The following is a 16,351-nucleotide window of genomic DNA, read 5'->3' as shown; positions in this document are numbered from 1 at the left end:
TGTTTCGCAGACTTCATATCATTAGACACTATCACCCCAAGGTCTCTCTCCTGCTCCGTGCACATCAGCCTTTTCCCTCCTATCGAATACAATTCATTCGGATTTCCACTCCCCATATGCATGACTTTGCACTTCTTGGCATTGAATCTCAGCTGCCATATCTTCGACCACTCTTCCAGTTTCTTTAAATCCCGTCTCATTCTCTCCACTCCTTCCGGCGTGTCCACTCTGTTGCAGATCTTAGTGTCATCCACAAAAAGACAAACCTTACCTTCTATCCCGTCCGCAATGTCACTCACAAAGATATTTAACAGGACCGGTCCCAACACAGATCCTTGCGGTACGCCACTTAAAACCGCTCTCTCTTCAGAGAAAGTTCCATTTACCATCACACATTGTCTTCTGTCCGTCCACCAGTTTGCAATCCAGGTCACCACCTCGGCACTCACTCCTAAGCTTCTCGTTTTATTCACCAGTCTCCTGTGCGGAACCATATCAAAAGCTTTGCTGAAATCCAAGTAGATGACATCGCGTGCTCTTCCTTGATCCAATTTCTTGGTTACCCAGTCAAAAAAGTCAATCAGATTTGTCTGACAGGATCTTCCCCTGGTGAATCCATGCTGCCTCTGGTCCATCAATTCTCCGGACTGTAGATAGTTCACTATTCTCTCTTTCAACAGTGACTCCATTACTTTTCCCACCACCAAAGTGGTGGGAAAAGATCTGGGAGCTTTTTGGTTTCTAGGTTTAAGGTAGTACCAACCTTTTCAATGAATTTTGGATAAGAAAGATCTTCTGGAAGTGAAGACGGTTCCGGTTGTTCTTCCGGAGGATCCAAAGGTATACCTTTGGAGGAGAATGAGAGAGTCTTTCCCTTGGTACTAGGATTGGACTCATACCTTGTTTGTGGTCTTCCTTCATGGAGTGGACATCAGGTAAAGGTGATTTAACGAATTCCAGCAAGTCTTCTCCTGGTGAACTAGAGGGAGGAGGTAGATTTTGGGAAGACACTAAAGTCTCAAAGAGAGTTTGAAGGATACCAGTGATTTGGGATAGATAGAGATTGAGAGGCTGCCGTATGCAAAGCCTTGCTGGTAGAACTTGACGCTCTCTTTTTTTAGTGGGGAGAGTGTCAAAATGTGTTCCCATGTGTTCAGACGGGTGTTTGGATGACAAAGAAGGCGGGCACCGTGGAGTGTGCAGAATGTCTTCTCCTGATGATTCTGTTATCTCTATTTCCGAATCAGTTAATGAGCGAGAATATGGTCTTGAATCACAGGGCTCTTGAGTCGTGTACGTCGATTTTTTTTATGTTTTGTGCCGAGTGTGTATATTGTTTAGTCTTTGAGGCGCTGGAATGCATTGATGCTGAATGTGTCGGAGTCAAACCGATGCTTTTCGATGCAGGAGTCGACGCAGTGTCGTATGATGCACATTCTTGTGCATCGGCTTCAGGTGACTCTTCATTTGATGCAGTGGGACTCCGATGATGTTTCGACGCATTGGTCGATGGAATTGATGCAGTGTTGGAATCCCGATGATGCTTTGGCGCATCATTCAACACTATTGATGCAGTCTCAGGGCTTCGACGACACTTTTGGCATGTCAGCAGTTGACCGGGAGTGAGAGTGTTCCCTTTTTTACCTTACCACTGGGTTCCAGTGAGGCTGCCCGCTTCTGGTGAGATGGCTTATGGGGCTGCTTACCCGGAAAAGAGTGAGTGTGGCTTGGGGCGTATGACCCCGAAGTGCCATCACCTGGGTCTCTGATTCCAGCGAACTTTGTGGCTCTTTGCCAGTGTGCCCGAGGAGACATCAGTCCACAATGTTGACAGGCCCCTTGGTCGTGGTCAGGGCCTAAACAAATATAACATAAGGCATATCTATCAGTGAGCGATATTATTTTGCTGTATTGACAAAATTTGAATCCTGAGGGTTTTGGCGCCATTGTGACACTGAAAAGTGCCTTTGGGGGCAAAAGTGAGGGGAAAAAGAGAGAGTAAAAATTATAAGTTGTGAGGAGAGAAAAGAACCACGACAGTTACCATTGCAGGAGAAAATTAGACTGAGGCAGAGAGAGTCAGTCGCATGGGAATCCACTGTGCAGGCGCACAGGAGCAAGGGAGAAAAGTTTCTAATATTCTATGAGAAGTTCCGTCCCGGGCTGCCAGGGGGCACTCCCAGACAGCATGGCTAATTCAGCCTGCTTATCTGCAGAAAACTATAATATCTGATTCAGTGTGGAGGAGAATATTCTTTTCTTAACAAATTTACTACTGTTCTCTGGGAAAAAGTCCAGCAAGAGGTCTATGATAGCAAAGGGCAGATTGTGGAAGGAGACTGCCATAGCTATCAGCATTTTGATGGTGTGTCTGTGTATTTGCAGACCGCTGCAAGAAGGGGGTCCAGGGACTGCAAGTGACTATTCTGGGTCAAAAGTAGCTAAGAAATGGGCTCATCCAACCAAGACTGGAGGAGGTGAGGTCATGCTCCATCCAGCTCAGTGCCATGGAGGAAAGGCTGAAGACCATCATGAGACCTGAATAAACTGAAGGCATCTTGGATCACTGAGACATGGCCTCTTGTTCTATCTAGATGCCAAGGGGGAGGGGGGGTGTAGTAGTATGAACCTTAGCTATGTCGGGCCATCAAACACACATAGGCTTTCACACGGAACAACAACATACAGGTAATCAGGAAGCACTACAGAATCCAACTCAGGGCAATATGGTTTGGGAGAACATTTCTAAATAGAGGTGTGAATATTGTACATTATCCACACCCTGATTAGGGGGTGTACATTATCCACAGCAGATGCTAGGCTTAAGGGTAAATGGGCCCAAAATTACATTCATATAACAGTACTTAGCACTGAGGTAGAACCACACATGAAGACCCATCATTAATGAACTACTCATGGCAGGACATCAACAATTGCATATTCTTTCTTTTCCATAAAGTGAAGTACTCAGGCCAGCTGATTCTTGACACCATCCTCTGCAGCTGGAATAGAGGATGTGTTGGAGGTGAATTCCTCCTCAGTGGAGCTGGAAAAGAAACTGAAGGATATAAATTCAGTCCTTGACTTGCTCTTAAGTGTGCCCTGGTAGGAAATGGAGGATCATGGTCCAGGAAGCCTTGTTGAGCCCTCCTCTGGACTGAGCTTCTATCCAGTAGCCCCTTGTCACCCATTCTTTCGGAAGCCCCTCAGCATCTTCTCTGGAACACTAGGCAAATGCTTACTGTTACCTCCAAGAACATGATGACATTGGACGTGCACAGATGAAGACTACTAGCAAGAGTGAACACAGAAGAATGGAAAACCAAATGGAGCATCTATAAAAAGTCATCTAGCAGTTGAACTGCAGTGTCGCTGAGGAGGTACACACTGTCCTTGACCAAATGGCTGACTGCCTGCAGATCATAAAGAATACCAGTTTCATGATTTGTTTGTTCTATTATAATCTGTTCTACTCTGCCTTTGCCGAGATGTTATTTATTTAATACTTATATTTATGTGCGTTATAAACACGTTTTTATGTATGAACTTGTTTCAATGTAAACCAGAGTGAAGGCACTCTGCTATACTTCGGTATATAAAAGAATCTAAATAAAAAAATAAATGATGTGTGACTTAGACAGTATAATGAGTTAGGGCATAGAGGCATTGAATCCATTAGCATCTCTTTCTCTGCTGTCAACTGAGTTGACACACAACCTTTCAACATGTAGGAGCAGCCCAAGATGATGGATCTCTTGACCCAGAGGTGGGTCTGTAACTTTTTGCTTCAGCACTGGCCATTTCTGGTGAGGGTTACTGTGGATTTGAAGGGTGGCTAGTACCAAAGGTCTTGGAGATGGGAGCTCCACTTTGGCTTCTACCCCATCAAGTAATGCTGACAATGGGTGCATTCACCAGAGGATGTGACTTGCACACACTGGCTCTTTGTGAACCCAAGGAGTTTGGTCTCCAAAAGAACATTTGTTTCAGATAAGTCTCCTCTGGCTGCAAGCAATCAGAGATGCACTGGGAGAGGTTTTTTTTCTCACATCTCATTTGGAGAAAGAGAATTCTGATCTAAACCAACAACCAAGTAGCAGTGTTCTGCATGAACAAGGAAGGGGGCACAGGATTGTTGTGCACCCTCTGCCAGGAATCCCTAAAAATTTGGGAGTGGGCTTGCTGCCACAGTGCCTTGCAGCCTATATTCCCAGGATCTCCAACACATTGTCAGATTTCCTCAGCAGAGTATTTCACTCCCACAAGTGGTCACTAGATCAAACAGTGGCAGGCAAGTTGTTCAATCTTCAGTGCAAGTTCAGATTCACTCTGATTGCTTTTCTGCTCCGATGGGATGCAGATTTATTGTACACTTTTCCACCACTTCTGCTGATGACGAGAAAAGTACAGAAATCATTCAAGGAACCTTGCATCCCTGATCTTTATTGCTCCATTGTGGCCAAGAGAATGGTCCAGGTTATTTAGCTGACCTGCTTGAAAGATATAAGGTTCCTATTCATGATAACGTTGGCTAGCAGAGTGGTGAGTTGGCACTGGCCCATTATTCACCATACATGCAATTTTTCCACAACAGAGTGGTGCTCCACACTTGCTCGAGTTTCTGCCAAAAATAGTTTTGGCTTTTCATTTGAATCAAGCCATTGTGTTGTCCATGTTCTTTCTAAGACAACATACACATGAAAGAATGAAGGTATGATGATGTGTATATTCCCCTATAGGCAGAAAAGATGGCCACAGCCCAGGACTACAACTTAGAGTCAAGAGGGCTGTAGACTTGGAACTTCTGCCTTAAAATGCATGTTGTTTTTATAGCAGAGGTTGCAAAGATACAAGGAGGTTATAAACTATGAATTTTTTGTCATGTGCAAGACTGCTAGAGAGGAGAATCTATGAGAGCTTGCTCTGCCAGTGCTTAGCTTAAAAATAAGATGGTTTATAGAGCCCTTGGTGAAACTCAAAATGAAGATTGGATACTGTCTGTTGAAATGAGAACAGGAAGTAGTCTGTGTTCCAGAAGTTACAGTGGAATTACTATAGAAGGCCCTCCATTTGTTGGACTGCAAAAGGGCCTCTGCTTATCTGAAGACATCTCAACCATATCATCAGGCTTCCCATCACTTATGATCCTAACAGACTGGGAACAGCGATTGCCAAGTGCACATTGGCCAACTGGCTGGCAGAAAGCATTACACATTGCTATGCTCTAACTGGTTTCCAGATCAAAGAATCTGTCAAGGCTCATCAAGTAAGGGCTATAGCTACCTCAGTGGCTCACTTAAGAACATTGGAGTTTGGTCATCCGTTCACACTTTTTACGTCCCACTACTGACTGGACAATCTATGAAGAAGTGACAGTAACTGTAGGCAAGCTATTTTGCACAGCCTGCTCACCCAGAGGTCCACTGGCCATAGTAGATGGGTGGGTCCAGGATGCTTTTAGTAAGTACTCCATTTGCAACCCTCAGCTTGGAATTCCCCATGTGTCATGGCTAATTCAGCCCTGCTTGTCGACAACAAAAGCAAGTTTGCTTGCTGAAAATGGGCATGTCAATGGACAGCAGGATGAATTAGCCATTCTTAAAACTTACCCACCTCTATGGAGAGTTACTTATCTAAAGCTAAGCTGTGCGATCAACTGAAGGGTGCACATAGGAACTCCTCTACATGTTCTGTTGAGCAATAGTCCTATGAGCTAGGAGAGACAGGTCTGTTCGGCACAATTGGATGACATCATCCATATGTCATGGCTAATTCATATTATACTGTTGAAGTTGAATAATAGATTATGGCTTGTTCAACAGAACAAGTAATTATAAGAAGATCTTCTAACTTCAATTTTGGACCTAAAATTTGTAGTTCATGCCGTTCCTCAATAATGTTTTCATGTGTACACTTAATTTGTTGCCTTGATAGGAAATGCCATAAAAAATGGGAAGAAAGTGGCTTTATCTCAGAAAATCCGAAAGATTTTAAATCATCAATCAACACGTAACAATATAAAAGCATTAAAAATAGGCTAGGCATCAGAAACTTGATAGTCAACATTAACAGTGCTTGAAAACTTATCTTTTAAAGCTTTAATATTTGCATCAACAGGCAGTTCTGTCTGAAATTTTGACTGTGCTTTAGGTATTGCAGACAGTTGCATCTATTGGAACTCTGCTTTCACGTGTTTTCCAAAATGTTTCCCATTGGGCCTGCCATTTCTCCTAGTTTTCCCAAGGAAAAAAAGAGCACTTTCCCCATGGAGCATAACTTGACTGAACAGAAGGTCTTCTCTTTGGAAAAACCTATGATAACTTCTTAAAAATAGGCAGGAAATCCAATAAGAAATGAATTGGTATAAACCGAAAATCCTTCAAAAACTTTAGAAGCGCCTTCAATAAGTTGGATTCATTAGTATTGCCTGCTGCTGCAACAGACTCCATTTGAAAAAATGAGAATTCCAATCTGTAATTTGCGATGAAAACTCTTACTTTACTGTCACCCATCAAACAGTATAAAGATGCTGAACTTTCAGTATCTCCATAAAATGGCTACATTTTGGAGTTCACTTCATCTTTTGGATGAACCTCCCAGAATTTGAAGAAAGCAATAATTGCTATCCATTTCTGAAATATATGGAACATTTTTAACAGATTTCAAAACACGTAACTGTTACGTGCGTAGTTCCATTTATAGAGATGAAATGGTTTGCAACATTTTTTATCCTTTCTTAGCACACTAACCTTCCCAGTCATGTTAGCATTTCCATCTGTGCCCGATCCAGCTAACTGCTGACAATCTCTCCGGTGAAGTTTGAAATTTGCTGGTTCTTCTACTGCAACAGATTCACTATCCCCTGTGGTATTCTTCGAAGGAAGCATCCCTGAGAATGATTCCTTGCCTTTATAATCCTTCATATAATGTCATATTCAGTATGTCTTCTTTATTTTCTTGTAGATCTGTCAAAACCATCTAGTAATATACTAAAGCACTGTGATTTCTTCACTTTGGTAACAATATATTCCCTTATTTTTATAGCAATGGAAGACATTCTTTGTATTGATTGTTATATTGTTCAAGAACAATACCTAGTTTGTTGGCAAGGATCAATCTTTCATGTTGGTAAATTACTTATTATTGGCTGTATAATCAGTTTTAAAAATTATACTTGTGCTGAAACACTTTTCATATATATATATATATATATATATATATATATATATTTAAAAAATGATTATTTTGTAACACATACAACCATTGGTATTTTCTCTGAGGTGGTCTGCGCACTTAAACTTTCTGCGCACTTGGCATGAAGTACTGATTTCCCATGAAATTTGAAGTTTCTGTTTTGAATGGATCCTTGAAACTTTGTGCAATTTTTGGATCACTTGACTGAAACTTTGTGGAAACTTTGTACAAACACTACATATGGCCACTTTAGATTCATTATCATACTCCAACCATGAAAATTCCTTGAGTCAAATTAACAGACATAGTTCACCTTTATGGGCGAGATTTGAAGTGGCTGAAGTTGACATTGAAATGAAAAATACATCAAGATTTTTCATTTACAGTTTTTTATCATCTTGACTGTTTCCCTTTTCTTTACTTGTAGGATGAAAATATGAAAACTGTTCTGTTTGCATTTCTTTTTATTTCATGGTGATTAACTAATGCTCTCATCGTATTAGTCAATGTGGTAAGGAAGGCTTATTTGAAAAAGGATACTGATAGAATTTAGATCTTGGGCCACTGCATTCTTCTGGCTCCTGTCTTCTAGCAGTGATGGCCTGGATACTATACCAACTTCTTTCTTCCTGGGACAGGTTGTAGGAGGGGAGGGAAAATATTCAATGCTGCTGCTGCATCCCTGGTACATTGCCTGCTGCTTGTTTTCTTTTATAAGTCTGAAAATAATAAATGGAAAGGGAAACAGTTCAAAAATTGATTACAAAACATAAGCATCCATTCTGTGCAGTGCAATAATTATAAAGAAAACTGTAGAGATGCTGATAAAGGGAATTAATCTTTGTGTTCTCAGAGAAATCACTTTGGTATGTGGTTCCCTTCACTGTTCCTGCATTCTGCTATTTCATGTTGGATGGGTGTTCACTGCGGTCCTAGTTCTCTGCACTATTTCCTGTTGGTTGGGAAGTGAGGGTGAGTTGGGGTGTTCCCCTTGGCCTTGCTCCTCTATGATCCTATGTGTATGTGTTCTTTCCACACTCTTATGTTGGCTGGGTGGAGGCGAGGGATGTTCTTATGGCCCCATTCAGCTGCACTGTTAGTGGTGGTGGGCCTTGCCAGTTTTGCTCCTGTCTTGGCAGTTCTCGCCAGCAGTGAAAATCAGTTTTGTCATTTTCCTTTTGGAAGTATGACCTCTATATCAGGACAAACTATATTCTAGGTGAGACGTTGCCAGTGATCTATACAGAGACACTCACCTCTCTCTTTTTTTTTTCTACTGATTATGCCTCTCCTTATGCACCCTAGCCTCCTCTGGCTCTGATCACTAACGTGTTGCACTATTTTGCTATGTTAAGATAATCAGACATGGTCACCCTGAGGTCTGACTTCTGGTTGGTGCACATCAGTATCTGATCCCCCCACTGCATACTGCTCCCTTGCACTTCTGCATTCAAAATGCATGATTCTGCATGTTTTTGTGCCAAGCATGCAACTATTCTTTGAGCTTACTTATAGCTCTCATGAATTCTACTCCCTCAGGGGTGTCTATTATGTTACAGATTTTGGTGGTGTCTATAAATAAATAAACAGGCAAAGTTTTTCCACTAACCCCTCTGAAATGTTGGTTACAAAACAAGCCTCAGGACAGATCGCTGAAGCACTCCACTTGCCTTTTTCTTCAGACTGAGATTTTTACCACCACCCTTGATTTTCTACCACTCAATCTGTTTCTTTTTTTTTTTTTTTTTTACTTCATATTTATGCATGTTGTGTAATAGTTATCAGTTTGACATAAATAATATACAAATAACAGAGGAGAAAATTATCTGCATATATACTAGAGGTATGTGGTGATACACCAGTCTGTGACTTAATCCCTGTTCAAGAATTAGCACCTTAAACCCAGTGATCAGAAAAGAATTGGTTACAAGTAAAGGAGAGTTTAGGTGGTTGCACAAGGAAGGCTTGTTCCAGCTGTATAAGAGGCTCCTGGAGTAGTAAAAAGGGAGGTCACTGCTGGGGCCAGCCAGAAGAATCATGTGGGCAGACAGTGAGGAGGGCAAACCTGAACCAGCTTTTACTGGGCTTAGTCACTAAAATAAGTGAAATTTTCCATGTTTGCTGTAGAAAAAGAAATTCTGAACTGCTGATTATGGGTAAAGGAGAAAGGAAAAGTTTTGCAGAGGTATTTAAGAAAATTCACAATGGAGACAGATGGAAAAGAAATTAGTAGGGCTACACCTTGTGTTGGATTTTGGGGAGTTCTGTACTGCTAAGAACATAGTTAGAACTGCAACACAAATAGATTCTGAAGTATTAACCAGGAAGAAATAGGAGGAAAACATTTGACTGCAGCTGTGTGAATTTGCTTATGGTTTCTAAACTGCACAGAAGGAACGTTTCTCCTTAATTAATTAACAAACTGTTTCTGGGAACTATACATAGGGAAAAGTTTCTCTTAACCTGTAAGGAGGCAACTTTGAGGTTTACAGAGCAAGAAGCTTTGAAAAAGTGACTAGCCTTAATGTGGAATTACATAAGGATAGGCTGGCTCTGAGTGGTAAATCTCTTCCAATAGATAGGAAGTTTTTTCTTTAATGTAAAATGTTTTGGGAGGTTGTAATCACCCAGAAGAAGAGTCCCTAAGTAGGAGCTGTATCTGAATAGAGGGAAGTTACTTGGGAGCAAAGCTAGAGAAATCAGAGGTGCTATCTGGCTGTAAACTAACCAATCTGAGAAGCTGCAAGGATTTTTTATTTTTTTTTTTTTGTTGTTGGACTGAGCATGGACTGTAATTTTTTTTTTTTTATTTTTTTTTTACTGAAGAATTGTTTGCTGCCCTGAAGATTAAAATTGTCATACATTCTCAAGCTGCACATGTGAAGCTTGAAAATAAAATGGCTGAAGGAATATCTGTGAAGTCTGGGCTGCTTTTTTTTTATTTTACTGAATTAAGTGTTGGCAAACTGGTCAGCAAATTAAACAACCAATTATTGATGCCTAGAGCAAAACAGTGCCAACCGCTGCTCACTAAAGTTAGCCTGCAAACAGAGGCAGGATTAAGAGACTATTACCCTGACTATTGCCTGTGCCAAAGGAGCTGGATAATATAAAACAGTGATTTAAGAGTATTGGAATGTGAATATGAGATACTCCTGGGGCTGAAATAAGGGAAATCTCTTGGTATAAGAAGGTGGAGAGTTAGCTCCTAGCCAAAAGGGGGTCCTGCAAGCATTGGACAAGACACCTTTGGCATGTCTTCCATTTGTGGAGAGTTAGTCTAAACCACACTGATCCTGTAATCTCTCTGGTCTGTAGAGTTTACCTGCTTACACATTAGCCTGCACTCAAACCAAGGACCGCGGCAAGTGTTAAACCAGTGTACCTGCATGCCCTGAGGCTCCCACCTCATCACAAAGTAATAGTCATTGGCCAGATTGCAAAGTAATCCGGATCAACCTATGTGGCACTATTGAATATAGCCGGCTATCTTAAATAACTTTACCTGGCTAACTTTAGGACAGCTCTTTGGTATGACCGGAATTAGATAAGCTATCCAACTAACAAAATCAGAGATAACTTAGGGACATTTCTGGGAGGAGTTAAGTTAGCAGACTAAATTTTAGCCAGATCAGATTTTGGATAGGTACCCAAAATATTGAACAATTGGCATTTAGCCAGATAACTTGTGAGTTATCCTGCTAAACGCCTCTGAACATGGGCCTTTCTGTTTTCTAGAGAGAAGCCTTGCCGATGTATGCTATGGCTTTCTCTGTCTCTGTTCATAACTTTGTCAGTGTTGCTGAGATTTTGATAATCCAATACATTAAACCAGTGGTTCTTAACCTTTTTTTCTATCAGGACACACCTGAGAGATAACGCTCACATGCATGACACACTGAACACAAGACTATCATGGGACTAAATATAAACATATGCTCTGCATCCACAGGAAACTCCTACTTCCTAACAATGAATGCAGAGCAGAACTAAGACATTTCCCTGTACAACTCGCCATACAAAAAAGATATTCTGATTCTGGTGTCATCCCAATAACAGCATCACAAACTTCCTCTACTACTAAGTGCATTGCAAAATAATACAAAACCTGGAAAAAAAAAACCAAACAAACCCCACTCTATACATGTTTATAAAACCTGCCATACTGAAGTATAACTAACTCCAAGAAATGAAACAGCAATAGCCCTATCCATGAAAAGTTTTGGCAGTTCACCACCAGTGCAATATCTCATATTGAGAAAATACAACAAATAAGACTGATACAAATCCCTACAGGCTAGTAAATTACCTCATCTCAGTCACACACATACAGACTACAGACAGACCTACCTTCACCTAATATAGAATAAAATACCACAAATTACAAATGTGGAAACAAAACTGGAATGGAAATACCAAGACCACCTGTATGCAGTGCAAAATTGGAGAAATAGAAACAGAAATATATTTCTCCCAGGACAAGCAGGATGGTAGTCCTCACAGATGGATGACATCATCAGATGGAGCCCTGTCACGGAACACTTTTGTCAAAGGCCTGGATTTATCAAAATGCACTAAATATTGCATGAAATAGAAAAAGGGGTGTGTTTTATGGTAATAGGCAGTTTATTGCATTTTGTGCTAATACCTATGCAAAGCGCTAAGTAACTGTAAATTGTGTTAGCTTTTTTGCACTTTGAGATAAGTGCTAGAAGTGTGGTATTTCCTACATACAACCACTGGGGGGACTATGTTTACTGTGAGAGAGAGAGACAGAGACTAGCCATAATGCCCTCACACTAGATAGTTATTTATATCTCTATGGGAGGCCCACCTAGTAACTCGAGGTGAGGTTTAGGTATTAACCCCTACACTAAGGGCCACTTTGACATTCAAGATGAGACGTACGAACAGAACAGTGCTCTCTTGTGAAGATTTGATGACCTTCGGAGTGAGGAAACTCACTCAAAGATGAGATTTGTGCAATGTTCTCTCAACCTAGCTTGATCGCTACATCAAGCTAGGTTGAGAGAACATTGCACAAATCTCATGTTTATAAGGCAACTGACAAAGACAGCTTTTTAAGGTGGCTGCTGATAAGGAGGTAATCGGCAATAAGTAAGTTTCTATGTGATTGCTGTGGTGTATATATTAACTCTTTTGCTTCAGAATCCGCTTACAATTTAAGGTGAAGACCACAATTGTCTCATATGTTATCTTTCATGTTGGATTTTATCGTTCTAGAGAAAACTTTTGTTCACGGCATTGTAATAAATGCCAGTGGTGCTGTGACCAATAAGAAGCCCTTGAAGCAGTGGTTCAAAACATTTTATGTTAGGCATGACAAATGGGAAGTATGCTTCTTTATTTTTTATGAGCATAAAAAAATCTTTAAAAAATTCTAAACATTTTATTTGAATGATAATTATTTTTGAGTGGCCTGCAGTGAAAATACTGAAAATACAAAAGGTTCTTTTCAGCATAAGAACATAAGAAAATGCCATACTGGGTCAGAGCAAGGGTCCATCAAGCCCAGCATCCTGTTTCCAACAGTGGCCAATCCAGGCCATAAGAACCTGGCAAGTACCCAAAAACGAAGTCTATTCCATGTTACCATTGCTAATGGCAGTGGCTATTCTCTAAGGGAACTTAATAGCAGATAATGGACTTCTCCTCCAATAACTTATCCAATCCTTTTTTAAACGCAGCTATACGAGAACAAGCTGAGGAGGCAAGATGGCGGCATAGGCGGTCGCACACTCCTGAGCTCCAGTATCGCAGAATTTTTCATGCAAAAAATGCCAGCTAAACGGAAAGGCAAGCTCCGTTCCTACCCTTCTGAAGCGGAGTTAATGGCAGCACAGCGATTGATCACCTCGTATGCGACAGCTAAGGTGTTTGAGACGGGAGGAGCAGGCTCCATTGAGGGAACCTTCGAGGAAGCGTCGGTTTCCCCGGGAGAAGTCACCTTAAGCCCCCCGGATCCTCGCAAGCCCGATATTGCTCTTCCTCCTGAACGCCTGACGACAGCTGAGGCGCAGACCCACGAGGCCCATGCGATTGGCTCAGCAGAGGGGGGTCAGAGGGCGGAAGACGCCGAGCTTCAGCAGCGGGAACCCGTGGACTCTGGAACAACAGGGGCAGAAAATTCCTTTTCGATGCCCCCAGTATCTACCCCGATTCGGGAGGGGCTCACTGAGGCCCTGGATGGAGCAACGGCGCCGACTACATCAGGAGGAATCCGAATGGATGGAATATCTCCGGTTTTGAAAACGGGTGAGTCAATGCCTAGACCCCGTTTTTCAATGCCTGTAAAGCCAGATAATATCACTCTGGAAACAATATGGGACATCATGGCCGCGCTAGTAAAATCGATCGGCGGGTTTCAGGATAATTTGGAGGTAGTAGAAAATAAATTGGAGGAATGTGAAAACCAACTGGGTGAAATAACGCCAAAACTGATAATGGTTGAAGCTGAGGTAAAAAAAAAACCAAGAGTGCAACTTGAAGATTATAAAGGATATAAATCTGGTTTCAAAGAGATTGGAGCATTTAGAAAACTTCTCAAGACACCTAAATTTAAGATTCCTGAACTTTCCTAAAATAATTGGAGAGCTTCCCTATATCACATTGAAGAAGTATTTTGTTGAGACTTTAAAATTTCAAGAAGGAGAAGTCCCACCAGTGAATAAATTGCATTTTTTGTCTATTTCAAATAAAAATAGAAATGTTCCGTCGTTGAATGTTAATGAAGGGAACTTGACTAGGTTTCTAGAGGACTCAGCAATGGAATACTATGAGACTGCAACACTTATGGTATCGTTTATTACAGAAAAAGATTTATCTGAAACCATGAAACGTTACTTTAAAAATATAGAATTACAATTTAAGGGGACACAAGTACGTGTCTTCCCAGATTACGCCCCTGTTACTCAGAACAGGAGGCGTGAGTTTCTTACATTAAAACCTCAAGTTCTTGCTCTAGGTTTTTCATACATTTTAAAATATCCCTGTAAATGCATGGTAAAATCTGCAACAGATACTTTTGCTTTCCAATATCCTGAGCAACTGAGATCCTTTTTAAATGCACGGAGAGTAATTAATATTACCAATCCATAATTAACATCTACGAGGATCATAAAGTAGTAAATACCTTTATCTATGTTAGGCCAACACATGCATTTGTATGTTTATCTTGCAAATATCTTCCTTTAAATTTCGCCCTCCTCTCCGATGTTTCGTGTGGGATACAAATGTATAAAATGAATGTTTGTGAAAAAAATTTCTTGCCTCGAGTAATGGAGGGTTAATTAAGATTATTGTATTCCTTTTCTTTTTTCTGTAAGTAAGTAATGGCTTGCTGTAAATTTTGAAAATTAAAAAAAAAACCAAAAAAAAAAACGCAGCTATACTACCTGCACTAACCACATCCTCTGGCAACAAATTCCAGAGTTTAATTGTGCGTTGAGTAAAAAAGAACTTTCTCCGATTAGTTTTAAATGTGCCCCATGCTAACTTCATGGAGTGCCCCCTAGTCTTTCTACTATCCGAAAGAGTAAATAACCGATTCACATCTACCCATTCTAGACCTCTCCTGATTTTAAACATCTCTATCATATCCCCCCTCAGCCGTCTCTTTTCCAAGCTGAAAAGTCCTAACTTCTTTAGTCTTTCCTCATAGGGGAGCTGTTCCATTCCCCTTATCATTTTGGTAGCCCTTCTCTGTACCTTCTCCATCGCAATTATATCTTTTTTGAGATGCGGCGACCAGAATTGTACACAGGATTCAAGGTGCAGTCTCACCATGGAGCGATACAGAGGCATTCTGACATTTTCCGTTTTATTCACCATTCCCTTTCTAATAATTCCCAACATTCTGTTTGCTTTTTTGACTGCCGCAGCACACTGAACAGACAATTTCAAAGTGTTATCCACTATGACACCTAGATCTCTTTCTTGGTTTGTAGCACCTAATATGGAACCCAACATTGTGTAATTATAGCATGGGTTATTTTTCCCTATATGCATCACCTTGCACTTATCCACATTAAATTTCATCTGCCATTTGGATGCCCAATTTTCCAGTCTCACAAGGTCTTCCTGCAATTTATCACAATCTGCTTGTGATTTAACTACTCTGAACAATTTTGTATCATCTGCAAATTTGATTATCTCACTCGTCGTATTTCTTTCCAGATCATTTATAAATATATTGAAAAGTAAGGGTCCCAATACAGATCCCTGAGGCACTCCACTGTCCACTCCCTTCCACTGAGAAAATTGTCCATTTAATCCTACTCTCTGTTTCCTGTCTTTTAGCCAGTTTGTAATCCACGAAAGGACATCGCCACCTATCCCATGACTTTTACTTTTCCTAGAAGCCTCTCATGAGGAACTTTGTCAAACGCCTTCTGAAAATCCAAGTATACTATGGGGTGTTATGAAGGTCCTTATAAAGAAATAGTTTGGTGGTTTTCTCTGTAAGAATTTATCTATTTGGAGTGAATACTATTGTTTTTTGCAATGCTTTTTTGGTCATGAACTTATCTGTATGTCTGTACAGTTTTGGACTATTTTTTTGCATCATTGATATTGTGCTTTCGCCAGCAATGGACTATTTTTTGCATCATTGATATTGTGCTTTTGCCAGCAATGCTGCCTATACTAACCAACCCCAATCTTAGATCTTTAGTGGAACAGACCATTTTCAAGTATGCAACCACAAATAATAACTACCAAACAGGAAAATGTATACAGAAATGTATAGGGACAAAAATGTTTACTGATTGAAATAAACCTATTAGTAGCAGTACTGTTTATTTTTGTTTTTATTCATCTTTGGAGACATTTGTGTACTGTCCTGTTGAGAACAAATGTCAATATTTTTTATCTCTACTTACAACCTCCTGGTTGGAGGTGAAGTGGGACTACTATTAGAATATTGAGCAGAACCTGGAGTTTGTAGTGCGGGGTACTTAGCATGTTTTGTGCATATAAATCATGTTTATGCACACTGCTTTATAAAACTCCCAATGTGTAAGCATATCATTAGCTTACTGCATCTGGTGTTTAGTCAATTAGTGTGTGAGTAAAGAAATTGTGTGCTGAACTTAACACAATTAAATACATCTTATTACATCAGACTCTCAGATTGTAA

General features: G+C 40.6%; 2 long non-coding RNA genes across 3 annotated transcripts in view; both read right to left on the bottom strand.

The window, feature by feature from the left end:
• The window catches only part of LOC115092179, an 81,770-nt gene extending 74,611 nt beyond the window's left edge, over window positions 1–7,159 (bottom strand). Inside the window, exon 1 of the long non-coding RNA XR_003856927.1 lies at window positions 6,750–7,159. This is a non-coding gene — a long non-coding RNA (uncharacterized LOC115092179). The remainder of the gene's footprint in view (window positions 1–6,749) is intronic.
• A 484-nt stretch (window positions 7,160–7,643) lies between these two features.
• LOC115092181 overlaps window positions 7,644–16,351 on the bottom strand; it is a 161,552-nt gene continuing 152,844 nt past the window's right edge. For both annotated transcript variants that reach the window (XR_003856930.1, XR_003856929.1), the window contains one exon: window positions 7,644–7,913. This is a non-coding gene — a long non-coding RNA (uncharacterized LOC115092181). The remainder of the gene's footprint in view (window positions 7,914–16,351) is intronic.

This window comes from Rhinatrema bivittatum, chromosome 5 (assembly GCF_901001135.1).
Source record: "Rhinatrema bivittatum chromosome 5, aRhiBiv1.1, whole genome shotgun sequence".
Lineage (NCBI taxonomy): Eukaryota > Metazoa > Chordata > Amphibia > Gymnophiona > Rhinatrematidae > Rhinatrema > Rhinatrema bivittatum.
Note: the sequence above shows the minus strand (reverse complement) of the source record. Positions and strands in the feature narration are given on the sequence as shown.